General features: G+C 36.0%; 1 protein-coding gene across 1 annotated transcript in view; it reads left to right on the top strand.

The window, feature by feature from the left end:
• The window catches only part of LOC128988632 (uncharacterized), a 203,317-nt gene that overhangs the window by 10,120 nt on the left and 170,280 nt on the right, over window positions 1–22,917 (top strand). Inside the window, exon 2 of the mRNA XM_054410104.1 lies at window positions 19,429–19,469. The gene's annotated coding sequence lies outside the window, so the exon portion shown is untranslated. The remainder of the gene's footprint in view (window positions 1–19,428; window positions 19,470–22,917) is intronic.

Below are 22,917 nucleotides of genomic sequence, written 5' to 3'. Positions count from 1 at the left end.
TTCCCCTCACTTCCTCCGCTTGCTTCACCCAGTAAAGGGCTAGAAAGGGTCTAAGTGACGTAAAATTACAAAAATATTTATTGAGTGACACCAATCTCACCAATTTTAGTGGTTTTAGTCTTAAATCATTCAGAATGAAAGTAGCCATGCTAAATAATCATGGCAAAAATAATTCATAGCACTTTAGGGCGTTTTGTTTTATATATTTTAATTTTTATAGTAAATTGTAGGTTATTTAAAGCGTTTTTGCTGAGAATTTCAGTTTTTGACAGCTACTACCCCAACTTATTATATTGTTATTTGTCCTAAAATATATTCAAGACAATTTTAAAATCGAGGAAACAATTATATAAATCATTAGTGTCATTTTGGATGGGCATAGTTAGACCAAAATATAGATGTAAAGTTAAGAGCACCGAACCGCAGCGTATGAATCCTTCACGCATTTTTGACTATTTAATTTCTCATTTATTAACTTAAAATGGTCTATAAATAAACTCACATAAAGAATGCTAGTAAATAATAATATTAAAAACCCTCATATCCGTGGATACGAAAAAAATTAATCATAAAAACTACAGGGTGTTGAGAAATTTAAGTTTGGATATTTTGGGTTGACAGCTCTGAAAAAAATGTTTGCCCAACAATGCTTTCACACCTGTTATTATGTACGTACACAGCTTTATACGTAAAATACCCCCGCCGAATCAAATAGTTTAGTATGAAATGAATCCATTTTCCAAATTTGATCAAAATATGATCATAAACAAGCAAACTACAACAGTTCTCCATAAGAATAACATGGGAATTTTAAATTTACAGTTTTTTGGAATTTTCTCTGTATTAGGCGCATAATAACGCTTCAATATACTAAATTATTTGTTATTTTAAGCTCTACAAAATGTTTTGGAAAGAAAATCGTAAATTGTAAGTTTTTAGGGTCAAAAATGGAAAAACCAATTTTTGCCCATTTTTTGCTTACCATGAGTACTACGGTAATAGCTTATTCCCTATGGGGGAAATTCACTAAAAACATAATTATGTGAAGTTGTTTTAGAAGACTCGTGGTACAATTGTTCGTTTACAATATATGATGTGAATAAGTAATAGAACAATTATGCTTTATTTGTAGCCACTCGTCCTTCTTCCTTGACATATTTTAATTTTCTTAGTGGGACAATTGTTTTATTTGTTGTGATTGTTGACAAGTGGAAAATGGCCTGGATCATTCCTTAAGTCTATTTTTTCACACAAACTTCATAATAAATGGACTTGAATTAAAATACAGTTTTGAAGCTACGTATTTATCGCTTGGTGTCATGGTAAGCTGCATCTTGTGTGGAGAGAGCCTTCTCGAAACAGGGAACCTGACAAAATGTCGTAACCCGAGGTATTCATGCTCTTTTACATGCCAGTGAAGAGCGTGGGGACAACGTTTGACATATTTAGGAAGGTAAAACATCCTTAAAGGTCCATGAAAAGTGTCCAACGTAGTATACACGTCCATCGTCCATTGCTGCAGCTAATTGCGTCGCAGCGTTAGTCATCTGATTCGTCCTGTTCGGACGCAGAGGAGGGCCCTAGTCGTCTCTCTCTCTCCCTCGTTCAAGCATCGATTTGGTGTTTGACATTAAAGTTCACTGTTTGTTTTGTGGCAAAGATGCCACAAACTTTTGAACTGTGCCAGTACAAAACTCCCACAAAAATATAGAAAGGTTGTGCATGAAGTGCATACCCTACCAATATTTAACTCCGTCAAGAAACCTGCTATAGAACGTAAAGATGAATGGGGTCAGTTGATTTTATCCCGAATAGCCGGTGTTGGAGATTTAGTAGCCGCCCAGGCAAAGTATTGCCGTGACTGTTATTCAACATTTTTTAGAAACCCGTCAGAAAAAGGTGTAGGTAGACCGGAAGACGTCACTACAAGAGATGCATTTTTAAAATTATGTTGTTACATTGAAAATAACGACGAATCCCATAGTTTAGCGTCACTGAGCTATTAGAACAAATTGATGAATGTTTACCAGGAATGGAAATTCACAGTTCATAATACTTAGTTAGGAAGCTGTCTGAGCATTTTGGGGAGAAAATTTTCGACTTAGGTGGGAAGGGGAAATGTAACAATTGTAACGTTGAGTGATACTTCTCACAAACTATTACGGGGGTCATGGAACGCTGATAGAATGACGGATTTGGAGACCAATCGCAAGAAAATAGTTGAAGAGGCTGCCCAGATTATTATGGAAGACATTAGAAAATTAGTATATGACTCATCTGTTCATCCATGGACAGATTGTTTATCAAGAGAAGAGGCATCTAAACTCAACTTGTTCTGCCATGTGTAGCCGCTGTTTTGGAGGCTGTGCTAATGGACCTTGCACATCTCTGCAGGGCGATGAAGATGTAGATGCGGGATTTTAGTTACAAGAAAGATTGTATGTAGGTAAAGAATATGCTTTATTTGGACGGGTTGAAATTTGCCCCAAGAAACTGATCCATACTTTTCTGAAATGTGCAGGAAAAATTATTAACTTATCTTAGCTATTTTTTTATTTGTTGATATATGAGTATTAGTTGTATATAAGATTAAATAAACTAAGGTAAAGAAAGTCCAATATTACATATCTTACAAATGATGCAAGAGTTTTATTTATTTTTTTATATATTTTTTTTACAAAAATAAAATATATCAAATAAAACGCCTTAAAGTGCTATGAATTATTGTTGCGGCAATTCTTTAGCATGACCACTTTCATTCTGAATGATTTAAGACCAAAACCACTAAAATCGGTGACACTGGTGTCACTCAATAAAGATTTTTGTAGTTTTACGTCACTTAGACCCTTTCTAGCCCTTTACTGGGTGAAGCAAGCGGAGGAAGTGAGGGGAATTTTCAGAAAATACTTACCTAATGACATACTAACACCACACCAAAAATCAGCTAGTTATTAATTTGTTCTATTTTTTTACCTAAAGTGCCTGGGCTATTAATAGAAAATCAGCTGATGGAAAAAGTTAGGGAATCCGCTGATTGAAAATGTGGCAAAGAATCTTAATCGACCTTTGAGATTTTTAAGATTCTTTTTTGAACCTAGTTGCCATTGACCATTGCACTAAGAGTTAGGGTTGCTTATTTACAACAAATGTCCAAACTACTAGGCGTTGGACACTTCATTTTCATCAAACGAAACCAAATTCTGTAGTTTCGAGGAGACCCGAAAACATGTGTATTCCTTTCTGATTTCTGATCCTACAAGCCTGTCTCTGTGCACTATGTTACAATTCCTTGAAACAAAATCAGCTGTGTCACAGGTTGTAGCCTGTTTTGACGCGTTGTTTGTAGAGTGCAATTAACTTTGTGCTTCTAGTTAGGCTTGTTTGCAGCATTCTGAGAAGTCCTAGATCCGCTGTGGATGTTTAGTTTTGAGCTTTCTTGTCACAATATACATTCCAAACGTATAATTACTGCACTCATATGGTTGGCTTAGAGAAATGTTAATAGTTTCCTAGATATACCAACCGCAGTGCTATTTAACTGTACTCATTTAATAGTAGTTTAAGGGTGGGGTTCGTAGTACACACAGGATTATACTACGAAAAGCTACATTTCGTACTTATTTACTTGTCTTGCTTATTTAACTTGTACCAGTTTGTTACAATTTCGCGTACAATTTTCACCAAAGGCGGTTCTCGCAAGCAAATGCGACCCCACATGGTGTTATCTTAAGAATTGTGATAATGATGAACAATTAGGTTATCATTATCATTTGAACTTGCTGATCCAGACCTTTGTCTTATCTTAACAACTTCAATCCAACTACGTTTTCTCAAAAAGAGATCTATTTTCGAAACGTGTCAGATATCTTGATTCATTATGTTTTATATCCTGAATTTGGTGTGTTAGCAATGTACAGTTGTCTACTATTTACTTGTAGATTGCAAGTAATTGTTTTACAAGTTTGTGTCCTATTCCTCTTTCATTGGTTCCAAATAAACTTTGGCTATGTAACTGCAGTGCAATGCAAACGTAGGAATGCTGTATTTATGATCGTATGAGAAGTCAGTTGTTTAGTGCTCTTCAATATTTGTCCCAAACGTATAGAGATGTTTATGATGTGTCAAATACATTAGTTCCAGTTTAAGTAATTATCAACAATGGATGTTTATTTACCAAGTCAGACCTTTGGAGGGTCGGCGACTCTTTGATCGATCCAATTGTTTAAGTAAAATCGTTGGCTATACACATACATAATGAAAATATGTGTACGGTATGTGTAAATAAAATAATAAAAAACTGCATTTTTCAATATGCCTATTCACTTCGCATTTGTAGTTGAAAACTTTGAACATATTTTTGATAGGTTTTAAATCATTTTGTATGTGAAGTACGATAATGTGACATTTAATATTTAACCAATTATTACACAATTATTGCGCTTTTTAGCTAATTGACGGACCTGGACGCGGGACCGATTTTTTTTTTCGTTTTGAGGTCCCTAGAGGCCAAAAACACCATCCGTTCAAATTCATATATATATATATATATATATATGTGTCCGTCAGCACGATAACTCGAGCAAAAATGATCCGATTTTGATGAAATTTGGTACAAACGTGTAAACCTACGTCTATTCGAACGAGTTCGCGATCCAGCATGATCGGACCATGGGAACGGGTGTTTAAGGGGGGTTTTATGGGGTAAAAATAGGTTTTTCCCAATTTTGACCCAAAAAACATAAAATTTAGCAATTAATTTCCAACCATTTTGTAGAGCTTCAAAAAACAAATAATTTAGTATATTGAAGCGTTATTATGCGCCTAATGGTTACGGAGAAAATTCAAAAAAATTGTAAATTTAAAATTCCCATGTTATTCTTATGGAGAATGAGTAAACTGTTGTAGTTTGCTTGTTTATGAACACATTTTGATCAAATTTGGAAAATGTTTTTATTTCTTACTAACTATTAACATTTTACAAAAAAAAAACAGTTTTACCCTCCCTGATGCAGCAAACCTAAGTACTTGTTAAACTAATTCTATTTAAATCGGGAATAAATGTTATAGTTTTAAGTATACATTTCAGTGTAAATCCAATCAGTCAAATGGAAATTCGCTTAGTCTGCAGGTTTGCTGCGGCGGTGGTATTTAGCCATCATGTGTGTAACCACAGAAAACGTACTGTGGTGTAACCCACGCACAGCATTACGTAGATGTAGCAATAACTTGGACGTTGTGTGCCAGACCTACATTACGCCACTGATAAGGCGAGGTCGTTATTTGTGTTCAAAGGTCATCGTTATCGTTGTCGAGTTTAAACTTTATTTACTCGACTAGGTTTAATGGCATAAGAAATATTTTTTTTTTATTTACCTCAGAGGAGCCTGCCTATGTCAACTTCAAAAATGTGTTATATTTTTAGTTATTAGGGGCTTGATTGGTCTACGAAAATTTTTTTATGATTCCCGATTTTAAAAGTTGGAAAATTATTGTCATTACGCTAATTTGAAATTTCAAATTTATCTATCAAAGGTGACACTCAATCTGTATCGTAACTCAACATTGTTTGCTGAGTAATAAAACGAACAAAGTGAAATCTGCATACTTAATCAAGACTGCATTTCACAGTTCACATAGACAAAGGCATAGAATTAATTTATTACTTTATATTTATTACAGTGGTTTAACCTTTTCTGAGTGTATCACGTGGTCCACTCTCATATGGTTCAGCGTGTAGTCAGAGTGATAATTAATATGCTCTTGCCTTCGGTTTACGATAAACATACAATTTCGCTGTGAGAGGTTTTAATATGCAGTGTTACCACCTCTTAGTCACCTGTCGCTATGTTGGTGTGTTGCGTTGGTATCAATGTCACAGAGCGAGAAGCGTTGATTACACAACGTTAGCACATCGCTTTTAAGTCCTCGTGACTCATTACTTTACCATACTGAATACGTCATTGCTAAGCGTAACCATACTGAACTGTGTAATTACTTTTACATACGTAATTCAGTTCTTAGAGTTGAAAAGATTCACTTAGTATTTTTTTTTCTTATAGCATTGTTTTGTTATTTTACAGTACAAATGTTGACCAATGAGGTTCAAAGATTGAGAGAAAAGAAGTAAAATTGTAATGCTTCTAACTTAAACTTATTTTTTTATACAATTAATTGATTATACAATGAGTGAGGGTTGGGACAATGAGTCGTTGCATCACTGTCAGCGGCAATGAGAGGTTAGGACCTATAAACGAAAACATAACCTATCAGACATTATGAATAGTGATTGTTGGTAATTAAAGAGAAAACTGTCGTAGGTAAAGTAGTGCACGCAACTCGCGTAATGCCTTTAAGACACTCGTAGTTTTAAAGACTCTCGCCAAGGCTCGCACCTTAATTTTTTTTTCTCGTGCCTGCCGTAAACTACTATACGTTGACTTTAATCCTGTGTGACATACTGCATTTCGTCATACGGTATCTTTGCGTTGCCACTGAGACTGGACCTCGCAATTATTTTTGAGTTTCCATACTGAACTTTGTCATTATTGCACGTTGCCACTGAACTTCTTCATATCTATGAGTTGCCACTAAACTTTTGTAATTACTTTGAGTTTCGATACTGAACTTTGTCATTATTGCACGTTGCCACAGAACTTTGTCATTATTGAATGTTGCCACAGAACTTTGTCATTATTGCACGTTGCCACAGAACTTTGTCATTATTGCACGTTGCCACAGAACTTCGTCATTATTGCACGTTACCAGCGAACTTCGTAACTACTTCAAGACTCTGAATGACCCAATTTAAGCTAAAAAGTTTCTTATTTTGCTTTGTCACGTGACCCTAGATAATTAGTATAGCCTAGTTACGGAACTAATAGAGTCCATCTACAAATGAGAAATGAAAATAAACACTTGGGTAGATGACTTGAGTTTTTGTCGCACTTAAGATGGACTCTAGTAACAGTTTGAAACGATAGTATGTAGTGTTACTATAGTTTTTTTCTTTTTTCTTTTGTGATGTTGGATCGGTGAGTTGAATATAACATTGTAAAGGATATATGCACGTTGTACTCAAGGTACTGACGGTAAAGTTTAAACTCCCCAAGATTACATAATTGGTAAGGTAGACCGGAATGAGACAAGTCTGGAACACTTTTTGAAGGTTAGAATCTGGATCCAGTTGTCCTTGATAACTGGGATTGTAAACTGCGTGAAAAATAATTAACCTTCGTCTGAGCTGCACAATCCATCTCTTCCATGTTTCATTCATACAAGGCTTTGATACACTTTACAGTAACTGCAAAGCGTTTCGGTCAATCAAAATAATGAACCTGTACTGAAAAGTGGTTTGGATTCCGGTTGCAACGTTTTATGATTTACAATTTAACTACTACATTCGTAGTACAGTATATTACAGGTAGTATCCTTAACATGTAGTTTTTCCTGCAACAGTAGATGGCCCTTTGAAGATATTCTCGTACGTGGTTGTTAGGTATGCAAATTTACGCTATACGTGATTTTTGTGACAAAACGTGAAAGGTCCAGCAGTCGAATCCCTATTGGTGTGCTACACCATTGGTTATACATCTTCATAGCCAATGTATTATAGTTAGATGTATAATCAGTGACCACGCCTATAGACCCCGGAGCATACTCTTGGACGGTGATAGTCTCATATTTCCCCCATATTTCCGAAGAGGGTAGGCGTTATTAGCAATTCTGGATCTTTAAAAGCCCTTTATATAAAGACGGGAAAATTCAAGATGGGCGTTGGCTTCCATGGACTCCCTCGGAAAACAATTCAAAACTAAAAAGAACATTTATAATCCCCCAGTGTCCTAGATATTTAAATTAACACTTTTTGGCGATGGGAAAAACATTTTGGATGATAATTAAATCTTGAGCAGCTGTTTGAAATTATCCAAGATGGTCGCTATCGCCTCCAAGGACTCTTAATTAGGTTTTATTGGAAAATCGGTGAACAGATCAACCAGCCGTGTGGTCTTCAAATAACAAAATAAACTTCTTTGTTGTTTACAATATGTAGGTATTGTAAGCCACAGTAGGCCCAATACAACAAACACCTGTGCGTATGAAATGAATGGCGCGCCAGCGACCACCGCGCCTGCTGAACCTCCAAGTTCGTAGGAGTCTGGATTCTTGCGTTGGCATTCCCATCCGGAAGTGTGTCACGCTCTTCTACCTTCTCCCTCCCTCTTTCCCCTTCACCCTCCCCCCAAATCTATTCCCGGCCTCCTTGATTACTTCGCACGTTCGCCTATCCCATACAACGTCCAGTTCATCCTCGTATCGGGATTCGCAGTACGGATAAAAGCCATTTGTTACTTTGGAGTCGGTTTTGTGAGAGGGGTTTTGGATTGTGGCGTTTATGCCAAAAGTGGCAAATTATGATTTGGGTGGGGTTATAACCATACTGATTTGGCACTGTTTATGTCACTAGTTTGATATTGAGTTACATTTTTTGCAAAATATCTCGCTTTTAAATGCAGTAAGGACGCAGGTTTGCATTTAGATTCCTTTGACATTAAGTGACAACTTTTTTTTCTGAAAAGTTTTTCTAAAAATTTACCGATCAGATTTTAAGGTCCTACGTTTTCAAAATTTTTAAGCTTTCATCGTCCTTAGGGATATAGTGTTAATTGGTTAGCAATACGACTGTCGTGCTCGCCTTCGAATCTGAATGTTGCTTAGTTCCAATCGGATTTTATACTGATTCAAGGTTTAATTTTCTTTAAGCTATCAATGGATGCTGTTTTACAAAATGACGTTGTTGCAAGTCCAGAGTTTGGACCAACCCCATACAAGAGCCGTAAACATATCTATGTCCCAAAATGACAATACACCAATTTCAACCATGACAATGTGTTAGCTACACTCTCCTACTGTATTATAAAAATGGGGAAATTTCAAAGACTACCGTGTTTTGTACTTTCTACTCTCTTGGGTTTATGCACTTTTAATTTAAGATCATTCAAATTAAGAGATAATTCCCCCATCACAATCACCGGTGATGGTTGTGTCTAATCACCTCTGTTTTACCGTCAGTCTATGACGCCACTTTCACTTTCTCTACTTTCTCCTCGTCTTCCGCACGTTTCTCTCGCCCCCAACGCCGCTCGCCGCTCGTCGATCGTCGATCGTCAAGCGGATTCGCTCCGCCGTCAACGACTGTTACCGCGTTACGGTAGGCGGAAAATTAAATTACGAAACGAGAAACTACTTATGGTATTGTATTCGGTTCTTCGTTAAATAGTCCGTTATAATACTAAGCAGTTGAGAACAGTGTTTTCCCGTGAGCTTGAACTTGCTTTTCTACATTTTCATGGGTTTTAAATAAATGATGCGTGTCATATGAGTTCTAAAAGGTTAACGTTGAAATGGTAGTTTTCAACACTAGAAGCGAAAAAAAAGCTCTTGGTACGCTTACCAAAAAGACACTTTCGCTCTGTGTGATGAACAACTATTTTCATCACACTGTGGAAATAGCCTTATAATTGTTACAAAATTATAACACATAATTTGAGGTTTTACAAGTCAGCATCTATGTTTAGGTTTACATTTCTGTTGTTTACAAACATAACTTTTAAAAAATGTGGTGTTATTAGCAGTGTTTCTCATGTACTTTGTAATGTACTTTACATCAGACTACACAGAAACGGGTACTTTTCCATCAGTATTGATATGCTGGAAAATTGCCCTTTAACGTGCCTTAACACGGAAATGCAACGTTATGTACTTATACCGTGCACCGCACGGTAAATACCTTTGACCAGTTGCAACTTTGTTAATGTCAGGCAAAGTATAGTTTGTGTAGCGAAAGTAGTTTTTATGTCAGGAAAGGTGCGCTGACCACTCTTTGTTTTTGGTATATGGAAATAGACGATTTTCGAAGATCTCAGCTGTATGGAAATGGGCTATTTTCGAATACTGTACTGAGTGATGAAACAAATATTAATTAAGTAAAAGAGAGTTTAGTGATTGTTGTTGTGGAATAATGAAAATTGATTACGAGGCAACACACACTGCAACGATCGCATCACGTTTTGTGATCGTTGGTACGTTATTGAAAAACCTCATGTATCACACTACAGTATAAAGTATCTAACAAAAAACCACTAAGTGGTAACACTTCCCCCGCCAAGTCAGCAACCCAAAAAAGACAATAAATCACCACTTTTCCGCCAAGTAAAACAATGTACCTAATGTATGTAAGTTTGGCAACTTGGCGGCAGACTTTTGCTTGTTTTTTTTTTCATTAAAGTTACGTTGGTGGATAATTTCACAAATCAACTTCTCTAATTAATTAGTCCAACTAAGTATAATAATTTCGAGGTAATCAGTAAATATAAAACCATCACTATTATGACTTTATGAAATGTGACACAAATAAGGTCAAATTTTGTAAAATAAGCTCTCATCTAGCAATGTACTATTGGGAGAGATACTTGCTCAATGAAACTAATTTTATGGTATTTTTTAAAGTGATCAAGCAAAAGTCTGCCGCCAAGTGGCCAAACTTACATACATTACATTGTTTTACTTGGCGGAAAAGTGGTGATTTATTGTCTTTTTTGGGTTGCTGACTTGGCGGGGGAAGTGTTACCACTTAGTGGTTTTTTGTTAGATTGTATTTATTTTTGTAGAAAATTAACAGTTAAAATAAAAATCCTCTTTTCTCTTATATAGACCAGGGCACAACTACACATAAAATGCATTGGTGTTACATAAGTGTTCCGATAATTAAACCCGTATATCTAAAGACTAGTGTAAATTGAGCCCTTATTAGAGAAGTAAAAATGTAATCAAACAGATTAGGTTTGTTAGAAATAGCATAAGGCAAAACAAATATTGAAAAACTCATTTTTATCCTAAATTTACATATCACTTTTTACATTCACTTTTTTGCTTGTTTAACATACGTAGACGAATTTTCCCGATTGTTTTATTTGTTTTAGTGTATCAAAACATAAAACTAACCTTATTTAGTTAAATAAATTTTGGCAATATTATGAAGAAACAATGTTAAAACTAACCTTAGTACTAGTACTAAGTTTCAAGTTCCTAGGTTTCATATGTTTTGATAAGTAGTATTAAACTGTTAAAAATGACGAGCTGCTGTACCAGTGTACCATCGGTACACTGCATTTTTCAATGGAAAGTATCGGGGAATATCACTGCTCTAAGTAATTTTATATAGTAAGTAGCTCAAATCATTCGGTATACCTGAAAAAAATACTTTATAAAAGTTTTAAAATAATTTTTCAGCTGATCCTATGAATTTCTCTAACATTTTAAATTAATTGAGATTTAATCGCAGCTGATCCTTCTTTTGTTTTGATTTTAATCCCATGTTATTTAAATGGGCCAAAATCGTACTTTGAGGGCTTGCCAAGGGTTTATGGGTCAACGCACCGACTTGTGACCCTCAAAAGGCACATCTACACGCTAAGGGCTTTCAAACAACATAAAAAACATTAAAATTGAGCCAGTGGTTTGGGCTGTAGGTCCGTCAACATTTAAGGAGAAGAAGGAGAACACGGAAAATTTGTGAATTTTCAAACTAGTTTTTCTTGGCTCAAACACAACCTTTTTTTAAATTCTTTTTTTTATTTTGCCAAGAATGATTGCCCCTATCCAGTGGACGAACAATTATTTTAATAGCTTTTGTTTCTTCGGAGCTATAGACGAGTAAAAAAGCCACTTTGTCACGTCATGTATATATACACTGCAGCAGCTGTGTACCGCTGGGGGACTTGGCGGGGCGGAACGCTGCCGCGTTCCTTAATATGGGTGTTATTTCATTAATTTTTTAAATTTATACTTTCTGTGTTCTAGTTTTTCGAGTGTATTTTGACAAAACGGTTTGATAAGATAGCCTCAACGATCATCAGGGTTTGGTAGAGAATGTTTACCCCACTATGTATATTTGAAATTTTTTCGAGCTCTATTTTAAAATCAGAGAATCCCATTTTATGTCTTAAATTCATTGTGAAACATGATTTGTTAGTGATTTAGTATACGGTTATGAACAACATTCGTGGATTACAAGTACAAAAAGTAAATTAATATGCCTAGTAATAAACTTATTCTATGTTGTAGCATAGTAAATAGTACCAGCCAAGCTGTTGCAGTACCTTGTAGCTATGTTGGCGTGTATATCAGCACACAGCATGTCTGTCTGTCTGTCTGTCTGTCCGCCGTCATCAGCGTCACTTGCAAGAACATTGACCCTTGCACTACATTCATCGCGGAACTAAAATAATCACACTCGTCTCCACTCAACACTCTACTGTTGATTTGTCATTGTTACATTTGTTTATAAAAGTCTAGTGAAGTTAAGAATACAGTTAAGTTACCTTATAGAAGCGGGATTTGAAATTTAACTTTTTTTCGAAAAGAGTTTGCAAAAACTTTTTAAATATTTTGTTTGTTTGTTTTATAATCTTTTACGAGAGGGAATTCGACTTTTGAAATATATTTTTCTCCTAGGTATCATGTCTTTACATCTTTAAGTTATTTTTATGTGGATTATTGTGTACAGATAACGCCAAATATACAATATATATTATAACTTTTTTTAATTATTGCCTATTTTTAAATAAGCTATGCCATTGGAATGACTATGTAGACTACATTTTTATATAGTATTTAAATATCAGTAGTTGAGATGAGGATGCCACCGAGGTGTGTATTTTAACCCTGAGTGAGGGATGAGTGTGGAATGGTGTGAGGAGATCTATGCAGCTTTGTTACTGACTAAGATCAGCTGTTTTATTAACCAGGAACATTTATTTAAAGCACAATGCTCAGGAACAGCTGAGTCCAGTTTCGAACCACCAAAAACTTGGTTTTTCTCAGGGTCGAACCTGTGACTTTTTGATTTTAGGCGAGTACTATAACCACTCAGCTACCCAGCTAATCTTGAGTACTTTTTAGTACCAGGTATATACAGTATATGCGTAAATATCTGTTAACATTAAACAGAGATGAATCTTACTTTACAAACATTCGACTTATTCCACTTCAATTAGTTTTTAAGGTGCAGTAAACCAAACCAATATTTGTTGCGAATTCATCATATTTGTCTTCAAAGAGTATCTCTCGCGATGTTGGATTGGACTGGACTAGAGTGACTCTAGAGATGTGTTGCGAAACCTACCAACCGCCAACGAGGTCGCGATGCCGTTGTAGCATTGACCTTAATACAGCACTGGCCACATCGCTACATTACTACATTTCTACATCGCTATACAACACTGCATAGCTACAATACATCGCCAGACACACCAACCGCCAACGAGGTCGTGATGCCGTTGTAGCATTGACCTTAATACAGCACTGGCCACATCGCTACATTACTACATTTCTACATCGCTATACAACACTGCATAGCTACAATACATCGCCAGACACACCAACCGCCAACGAGTTCGCGATGCCGTTGTAGCATTGACCTTAATACAGCACTGGCCACATCGCTACATTACTACATCTCTACATCGCAATACAACACTGTATAGCTATACAATACATCGCCAGACACACCAACCGCCAACGAGGTCGCGATGCCGTTGTAGCATTGACCTTAATACAGCACTGGCCACATCGCTACATTACTACATTTCTACATCGCTATACAACACTGCATAACTACAATACATCGCCAGACACACCAACCGCCAACGAGTTCGCGATGCCGTTGTATCATTGACCTTAATACAGCACTGGCCACAACGCTACATTACTACATCTCTACATCGCAATGCAACACTGTATAGCTACAATACATCGCCAGACACACCAACCGCCCACGAGGTCGCGATGCCGTTGTAGCATTGACTTAATACAGTACTGGCCACATCGCTACACTACTACATCTCTACATCGCTATATACAGCACTGCATAGCTACAATACATCGCCAGACACACCAACCGCCAACGAGGTCGCGATGCCGTTTGTAGCATTGACCTTAATACAGCACTGGCCACACTGGCCACATCGCTACATTACTACATCTCTACATCGCTGTATACAGCACTGCATAGCTACAATACATCGCCAGACACACCAACCGCCAACTAGATCGCGATGCCGTTGTAGCATTGACCTTAATACAGCACTGGCCACATCGCTACACTACTACATCTCTACATCGCTATATACAGCACTGCATAGCTACAATACATCGCCAGACACACCAACCGCCAACGAGGTCGCGATGCCGTTTGTAGCATTGACCTTAATACAGCACTGGCCACACTGGCCACATCGCTACATTACTACATCTCTACATCGATGTATACAGCACTTAGTGATGTAAAATACCCAGGTATTTAAAACTTGGGGTACCGGGTAAATACCCAAAATCCATAAATACCCGGGTATTTTGGGTATTTATGAAATCAATTAAAACTCATTTATATTTTCCCCTAAATATGTTATTGTTATTACATGATAAATTAGCATAGTCTATAACACCTTTTACAGTAACTTGAAGCTTTGCTCGCTTAATGATTTAGCACTTTTTTAAATAATACATAAAGTTTCTAAATAAGCATGGGGTTTTGTGTCTTAAATCGAATAACATCAGTTAAATTTAACTCACTAAAAAATAGTATAATAGCCTATTAAAAAAGGGTGTGGCTATTTCAATTTTTATAATTTCATAAATTTATAACCAATTAAATAACATAAACAAAATTATTGTAATTTATAAATATCCAGTAATTGTTGGGTACTTATGATGCAAAATTTTTATTGGATAGGCTAAATGGTTTGGAAGGCTAGACAGACCTAAGGCCTGATTGACATAGGCAGAATGATAGAATACTTTTCAGTAATTAAACTTTTCTTTGTTACCGCTTCTAGTTGGAAACAATAATATATTTGGATAAACCTACTAAAAAATTTATTCATGTTGAAGCCTTCCGGAATTGGTAGTCAATTATAACAGGTTACGTACCTTGACGTCCACGATACCGACTAAGGAATTGTGGACGTCAAGGTACGTAACCTGTTATACTACTAAAAAAACGTATCTCCTGTTTTTTGGTTTAATTAACTTAATGTAATTTTGAAAGATTTATTGTGCTATAGATTCAAATGTTTTGTATTACAAGTTTATGAAATTAGTTTTTTTTATTTTGATACCATTGATACCAACAAAAGATCTAGAACAAAAATATTATTAAATCCTGCCATCCTACAGATTGAATTTTAAAATTATTTTCTTAAGTTGTTTACACATAGGCTACTACCATGGCTACTACTAGGTTAAATTTTCCTGTCTTTCTAAATAATAATTATTACTTTGCAAATGATTTTTTTTTTCACTTTCAAAAAAATAAATTCATCTATCTATCATAGAAATTAAAAAATCATAAGTAGTTAGGACCAGTGGAACCATGCGACCAGGGTATTTATGCCGAATATACCCAGAAGTAAAATGCCAGTAGTGACCATATGAAATTTTGTTTAACACATTTTATCATCATTTTACTATCCTTACAAGGTAATTATTGCAAAAAAACATCTAAATCTTCTCTAACTTTAATAAAAATTATAAATACCCAGTTTTTGGGTATTTACCCGGGCCTGGGGTAAATACCCGGGTAAAAACCCAATTTATATTTACCTACCCACTGGGTATTTACCCGGCCCACATCACTAACAGCACTGCATAGCTACAATACATCGCCAGACACACCAACCGCCAACTAGATCGCGATGCCGTTGTAGCATTGACCTTAATACAGCACTGGCCACATCGCTACATTACTACATCTCTACATCGCTATATACAGCACTGCATAGCTACAATACATCGCCAGACACACCAACCGCCAACGAGGTCGCGATGCCGTTTGTAGCATTGACCTTAATACAGCACTGGCCACATCGCTACATTACTACATCTCTACATCGCTGTATACAGCACTGCATAGCTACAATACATCGCCAGACACACCAACCGCCAACTAGATCGCGATGCCGTTGTAGCATTGACCTTAATACAGCACTGGCCACATCGCTAACATCGCTATATACAGCACTGCATAGCTACAATACATCGCCAGACACACCAACCGCCAACGAGGTCGCGATGCCGTTGTAGCATTGACCTGGCCACATCGCTACATTACTACATCCCTACATCGCTATACAACACTGTATAGCTACAATACATCGTAAAACATCCCCCCGTTTACGAAACACCTACTAACCTACCAACCATAAACGTAGCACCGGCCACATTGCACATTTTAATATATCTCTTTATCGTTAGCTAAATCATGTACGCCAGTTGCAACGATAACATCCCCCACCCAATAGCCAATTACTAAACAACAGTTTATCAAATAGAATATAAAATTAATTTTAATTGGATTGTTGTCAGTAATCACGCAGCTCTGTTTACACGTCCCAAATAAGGTGGGATCATTGTTGTGTAAAAACTGTTGACCGACATAAAACAATACGTGCCTTCCGTCGCGGCGCGTGCGTGTGCGTGTGTGCGTGTGTGTGTTCGTCTCACGTGATCTCACAGCGGGTGTTTTGACCTGTTGAAATGGCGAGTGAAGAGTGAAGGGTAGCCCACCCTGGTATTTAATTGTACACATGCAACAATTGATGTATTGTTTTTACCAAATAATGTACAGTATGTAGGTAGTCCTATTATTTACCTTAGTACAAAACCAGTTTCCATTGATTCGAGAGAGGTGCCTTGTTTTGATTGTTACATTGTACTACACATTTGACATTGCAAAATACAATGCACCCAGCTATCATTGGCCTTCGGATCTTAGTTGTTCAACATGATTTTGACTTGGTTTTAGGTTTAGACAGTGAATTCCCATAGATTCTGTACCTTCATTAAGACTCCCACTATCCGTACTCATCGGGACCGAAGCCAATCTGGACATTGGGGTTTCCGGATAAACCGACGTCCCCTAAAAATCGTCTGCTTGGTCAACAAACTGTATTCGCCTTAAAAGTCACAAAGATTATTTGGTGCGTTAGTGTTTTGGCGAGGCGATTACATAATTGAACTGTAGATTCAGAGACAGATTTCCTTGTTTTGCTAAACATATTAGGTCTTTGGCTCCCATTTAGATAACAGATTTCTCCCCATTATATAACTCCTTGGTGGTAACGTTCACCTTGAAAGATGCACCACATTGTGCGTGTATAGTGACGTAACATACGATCGTATTGTGGAAACAGTGGATTTAGAAAGAAAATATGTCATATATTTTCCACTTCCATTTACCAACGGTCCATAACCTGGTCTCGTTACTATCTAACGTGGACCTGTTCTTAGAAAACATGATTAATCGATCGCCGAATGACAAATGGCATCTGGGTTTAAAAGATCTCTCTTGGAATCGAACCAACGACCTTCAGATTTGAAGGCAAGCACTCTAACCACTCGGCTATCCAGGTGGTCTGCATGGTGGCAAGGCTACAGCTTCAATATTTTTACAATAGCAGGTGTCGTATGCCCTTGTTTGAAATTTGTTTGATGATCAAAGTATTATGTTGGATTTAGTTTAAATTTTCATTGTGCAACTCATTTTGATGTGTTTGTTACAAAAGTTTTTTTTCGGTAACACAGCTCTTAGGTTTTTATTTGATCCTTAAAAATTTGTTTAAAATGTATGAAGATGATCAGCTGTAGCCATTTTTAATTCAAATTCGACATTCAGTTTTTGGCTCCATTAACATTATTGGTCAAAAAGAATGAAAGTTGGAACATAGATTAAACACACTCCTCAGTCTGATTGAACTTATGATTTACAATGTCCAGTGTACAATATAGCCTAGGTCGATGACGGCGCGGCGAGTGTAAAAGGATGTCATGACCCGTTGTAACTTTGCTGTAACGCTGGTCTGGTAGGAATGCTGGTCGACGACATTCTACAACTGTCCACAGGCGACATTTTATTCCATCTCCTCGATTACGTGTTCAACACTGATAGAAAGCCGAGACTGAACCCGACACCTAGGCCTACAGCTGGGCCACTTTCTGCGTTTTTGTACTTGGAAGATTTTAACTGGTTGAAATACTTTCGGTTTTATGTAATGTAGCGCAGATGTTTATCGTATAGCTGTTTGTGTAACGTTTATTTTTGACGTGATTAGGTTTATTTTTAGTGTATTCAATGGACATCGTTGGTTTATTTGTCGTATGACTTGTTAAGATTTTACATCTTTGTATGAAATACGTTGTAGACCCAAAACTTAACAGACTTGGTTGATCTTTCCCGTAAAACTTATGTAAGAAGTTTCTGATTTCAAATACAACCATTGGCACTGGTTTTACCTCTTTAATTCGTTGATGCCCTTCAGAACTGTAGTCTATCAAATCAACGAGTTTGTAGGTGACAGAAGCACTACGAAAGTTATATCTCATACTTGTAAAGCTGCGGTTGCGAGCTTGTCTTCAAATCCGAAGATCGCTAGTTCAATCTCGTAGATACACGACCAATTGCCATTTTGTGTTGTCAAATAACGTTGATGACGTTAGTTATTGTTTCCTCACTAAGAAATTTTAATGATAAACATACGGTCAACCGTTTTAACTTTATCTTAAAATAAAATTAAGTTAAAAGTTCTGCAGATTTTGGATTATTTTAAATTCAAGGCATGCCTGTTTGGTCAAAATTACGACTAAGAATCTTATTGTGCATACTGTGATGTAAGTTGGACAGAGATGGCGAGAGATGATAAACAAAGCTGGTGAGCTCTGGCGTGGAGCCAGATTAAACAGATTCAGTGTCGCCAACACAACACACCAGCGCTAACATCCTACTGCTTGGTACAGTTCTACCAACCCACCGGCCTTTGTGGTAATCACACGTTACTTCATAATTGGAGGTATCCAAGTTCATATCGAAGTTAAACATTCGACAGTTGAGTTCGAATGACCAATTTTCGATTACTGTATCAAAAAAGTGTTCACATACTTTCAGACAAGGGAATAAGTATTTTCGCTACACTACAGTGAAATTATCTGTTTTCGTTATATGTCTACAGGTAATTGATTTTAAAATAATTATTTGTACTGTAGTGTAGTGTAACGAAAGGTAGCGTTCAAAACACGAGTGAAAGTTTCTACAATCCTACAACATTTTATTGCACTTCTTTCTTTGAAACTTAATACAGTACAGCGTTTATCTGTGATAATCATTAATTTAGTTTTTTGACCCTAAATTGATTCGTTGTGTGCGTTAGCTCCCAAAATACTTTGTACTCAACCTTCGTGGAATCACTGGAATCATCGTGAAGGGATTAATTTCGCGTTTACATAAGAATTTTATTCACAAAAAACATTTTTGTTGTGCCGTGAAGTAATTAAGTGCTACAGTACTAAGCATGTCTAATTTATTTTCTTTTGTTGCAGTTATTCGTGTTGGATATCACGCAGACATTTTTGGATTAAAGGTAAGAAAACAGCTCATCTAATCGCAATTACATTAGCCTTGCAGTAGGCCTATACAAGTACGATTTTAATGTTGAACGTAACTTTGTAAATCGCAAGATGTACGGTTGACGGAGCTGATCGCAGCTCCAAGGTCAGCTATTGTTGTTGATTACAAGCCTTGTTATCATCCGTGGCAAGGTCAAAGTTGTTACATTTCAAGAGATACAACTAAGAAATTACAATGGAGTAAATTACAACAGGGGAGAGTATTATGTGATGGATAGAATAGTATATAATCATTACAAGAGTGGAAAGTGAGTAATTGCATAATTATTTAAGACCATGTTTAAAGTGCGAGATTTATCGAACACTTTTATGTATAGACCCACTTTCACTCACTACGATCCAAAGACTAATTATTTTCTTAATTAAAGCAGACATAAGATATTTTTCTATTACAGTTAGGAACATTACAAAAGTCATATAACTTTTTAGGTTATGCTTTCAATACAAAGTTATAATATTTACATTGGTTGTTGAAAATTGTAACAGTTAACAAAACAATAACAAATCTATGTTTAGGTAGGCAAAATCCAAAAAAAGATAGTTAACACTACTTTTGCATAGTAAAAATTCTCTTTCCGTTGTAAATGATGTATCTTGTAGCGAAAAAGCTATTATCTACCCAAGTAAATATTTTTTTTAATTTTTTTTGTTTGGAAAAACTGTTATATCGCCTTCTGGTCTGTATCATCTTTATGCGCTAACAAGCACAGTTTGGAGAAATTTAATCGTTATCTAACCGATGTTTTTGTAAAAACCTTCTGTAATCGTTGCACCAATTAGCTAGTTCACACGTGGATGCCATTTAAATGGAATGTGAATGTAGGAGTGTAACATAATTTTGTGTTAAGTATTTACAACCTTTAGTGATCGAGAATGGACAATTGAAAATCCACTGGGGATTGAACATTGGCAGAAAGAATATTTCGTCCACAAAAAAGTGTAGAAACTTTTTTTATCCTTCATATTTTTAAATGCCTCCTATAGGTCAATTATATACTAACTCGCTATTAGGTGGTTAAGAAAATCGAGTTGAAAACTATCTAACTGATGTTTTTGTAAAAACATCCTGTAATCGTTGCCCCAATTAACACGCACATAACTGACATTTTAATTGAATGTTCGATTTAAAATGGGAGTGTAAAATTTGCGTGATCTTAAGCTTTTATTCAGTGACTAACGCTTGGGCCGTTTACAACTTAAATTTATCACAACACAAGATTGAGTTTGTAACATAAGCTGGATAAATCAACACGAAAAAAATGTAGATCATTTTGCCACCGTTTACAGGCTATTACCACCTTCAGGTCTGTTGGTTGTTAATTCGCCAACAACCACAGTTGTAGAAAATTTAACTGTGAACTAATAAATTTATCCATGTACTAATAAACCAATACTTGTTTAAAACATTCCCAAATCGATGCTTCGATTAGCAGCGTTTTTTACTGGAAAGTTGAAGTGGGAGTGTAAAATTATCGTGTGTTTTAGCTAAGCCACTATAATGTTTGTGCCGCCTTTTCATCCAGTATCTCTATTTTCACTCGATAGTTCTAGTTTGATAAAGAACTGTTAGTTTTATTTGAAGAAACTTAGCACGTGTAAATGTATAAGCTAAATGTAAGAATATTTCGACTAATCAAATCACAATTTAAATTTTTTTTAAATGTGTTAAAACCCATACCGGATAATAAATGTTTTCAATGAAGTTGTCAACTGAAAATTGTGTCGAGTAAACTCCATGAAATCTTTTATTGTTACATTGCACCTTTTACGTGCCGTCATCCTCAATCACCAATAATTGTTTGAAATATTTATATTTTAATTGGGTATTAATAAATATTAATCCCCAATTATAATGTAGCGTAAATACACAGATTCTATATTAAAATATTCCTCTAAGCTTTTTAATAGCCATCGCGGGCTCGTAGGATGTGTCGAAAACACAATAGAATTAAAACGTGAAAATTGCCATCGGTGCAGTTACAGCGGAAAATCGAGGTTGGGGAGCGATTTAAAACATTAGTGGACATTCTCCCCTTATCGATTTCGAGGTCTCAGGGGTCGTAGTATGGGGTAGTATGACCGCCATCTTGGATGACGTCATCTGTGAGCGTAGCGAGCTCGAAGAACGTATAGGAAAATGTGTTAAAAACTTTCCCTCTTAATGGAGGAAAACCATTAGACTTCTGTTACTTTGACAATTGTCGATCATTAAGTCGATTTAGCTATCTAACTATTCTTTACCATAAAATTAGTTAACTGTTGTGTTTTTTACATGCTAGAAATTAAAACTGAGACTATACGACTTTCCTCGTTAGAAATGTCAGCTCAATATAGGCGTTCTCTTAAAAATCATTTCTAGATAGATTTTTAAAATTACGAATGGTCATATTATTGATTTAAATCGAAATGAGTATACAATCATAAACCACCTAGTGAATGAATTGCAACAAAAAAATGGACTATGCTAATTTCTCATAAATGTTGTGAGAGTACTCTATGGACAGTTTTGGTAAAGATTTTAATTTACCAACGAAAATAGGTAGTTGTAATGTTCTTAATATAATGTTATTTATATCGTGTTTTAAATGCCAATTTAATTACCAAAACATTATAATGTTTTTATAAAACATGTGTGTTAAGCTCCTAAATAAAATGTTAAAGCAGCCAACAGCAAGTTTCGACAAATACAAGTCCACTCGTAAAGACAAAACAATAAGCGTCTGAAAATCATCGCAGGAAAAAAAACAATTTGGATCTGTTAATTGCGTTCAACAACTAATAAAATGAAACAGCAGTCTTTTGAAGTGATGTTATTATATACGGGTGTAATTATGATCCAACAGATACAAACAGCTGTTGGACTGCCGCCAATCAGCTGACATCTCCCGCCACGCCGCGCGCCCAGCCGCCATTTCTTTATTGTGCTGTTGACCTCGTTCTGGTACTTTGCAGGTTATCTACTATGTCTCTGTATTGTCTTTATTGCTGTGTGTTGTACTTGCTTTGGATGGCGTCTGTTATAATTTTGCGATACTGTTTTAAATATGTATCTGTTTTAGGAGCCTTTTTGTTTCTCAAGACTCGTTTACAACGGAGTTTGGAACTTTTTGTTGGTAACAATTGTTTCTAAAACAAAAGTTTACAGCAGATAGTGCTATCTGATTTGATTTGTTGGAAACATTTAAGGTTCAGATATACATATCAGTCACGTCACGTCACATCCCGACGCAAAAAAGTGCACGCGATGCGGTAATCCTTTCTCTCGACTGGCTCAATATGAATACATTTTGAATACACCTATAGCCTAAGTAACCTAAAACAGCGTCAAATATAAAGGAAATCTTTTTAACGAATACTAAGACGAAAAAACAACTAATAATAGCGCTAATAATATAATTATGT

This window comes from Macrosteles quadrilineatus, unplaced genomic scaffold (genome assembly GCF_028750875.1).
Source record: "Macrosteles quadrilineatus isolate MER2022 unplaced genomic scaffold, UCM_ALF_1.0 Scaffold_3__2_contigs__length_128488019, whole genome shotgun sequence".
Classification (NCBI taxonomy): Eukaryota; Metazoa; Arthropoda; class Insecta; order Hemiptera; family Cicadellidae; genus Macrosteles; species Macrosteles quadrilineatus.
This window is presented reverse-complemented; position numbering and strand designations above follow the sequence as displayed.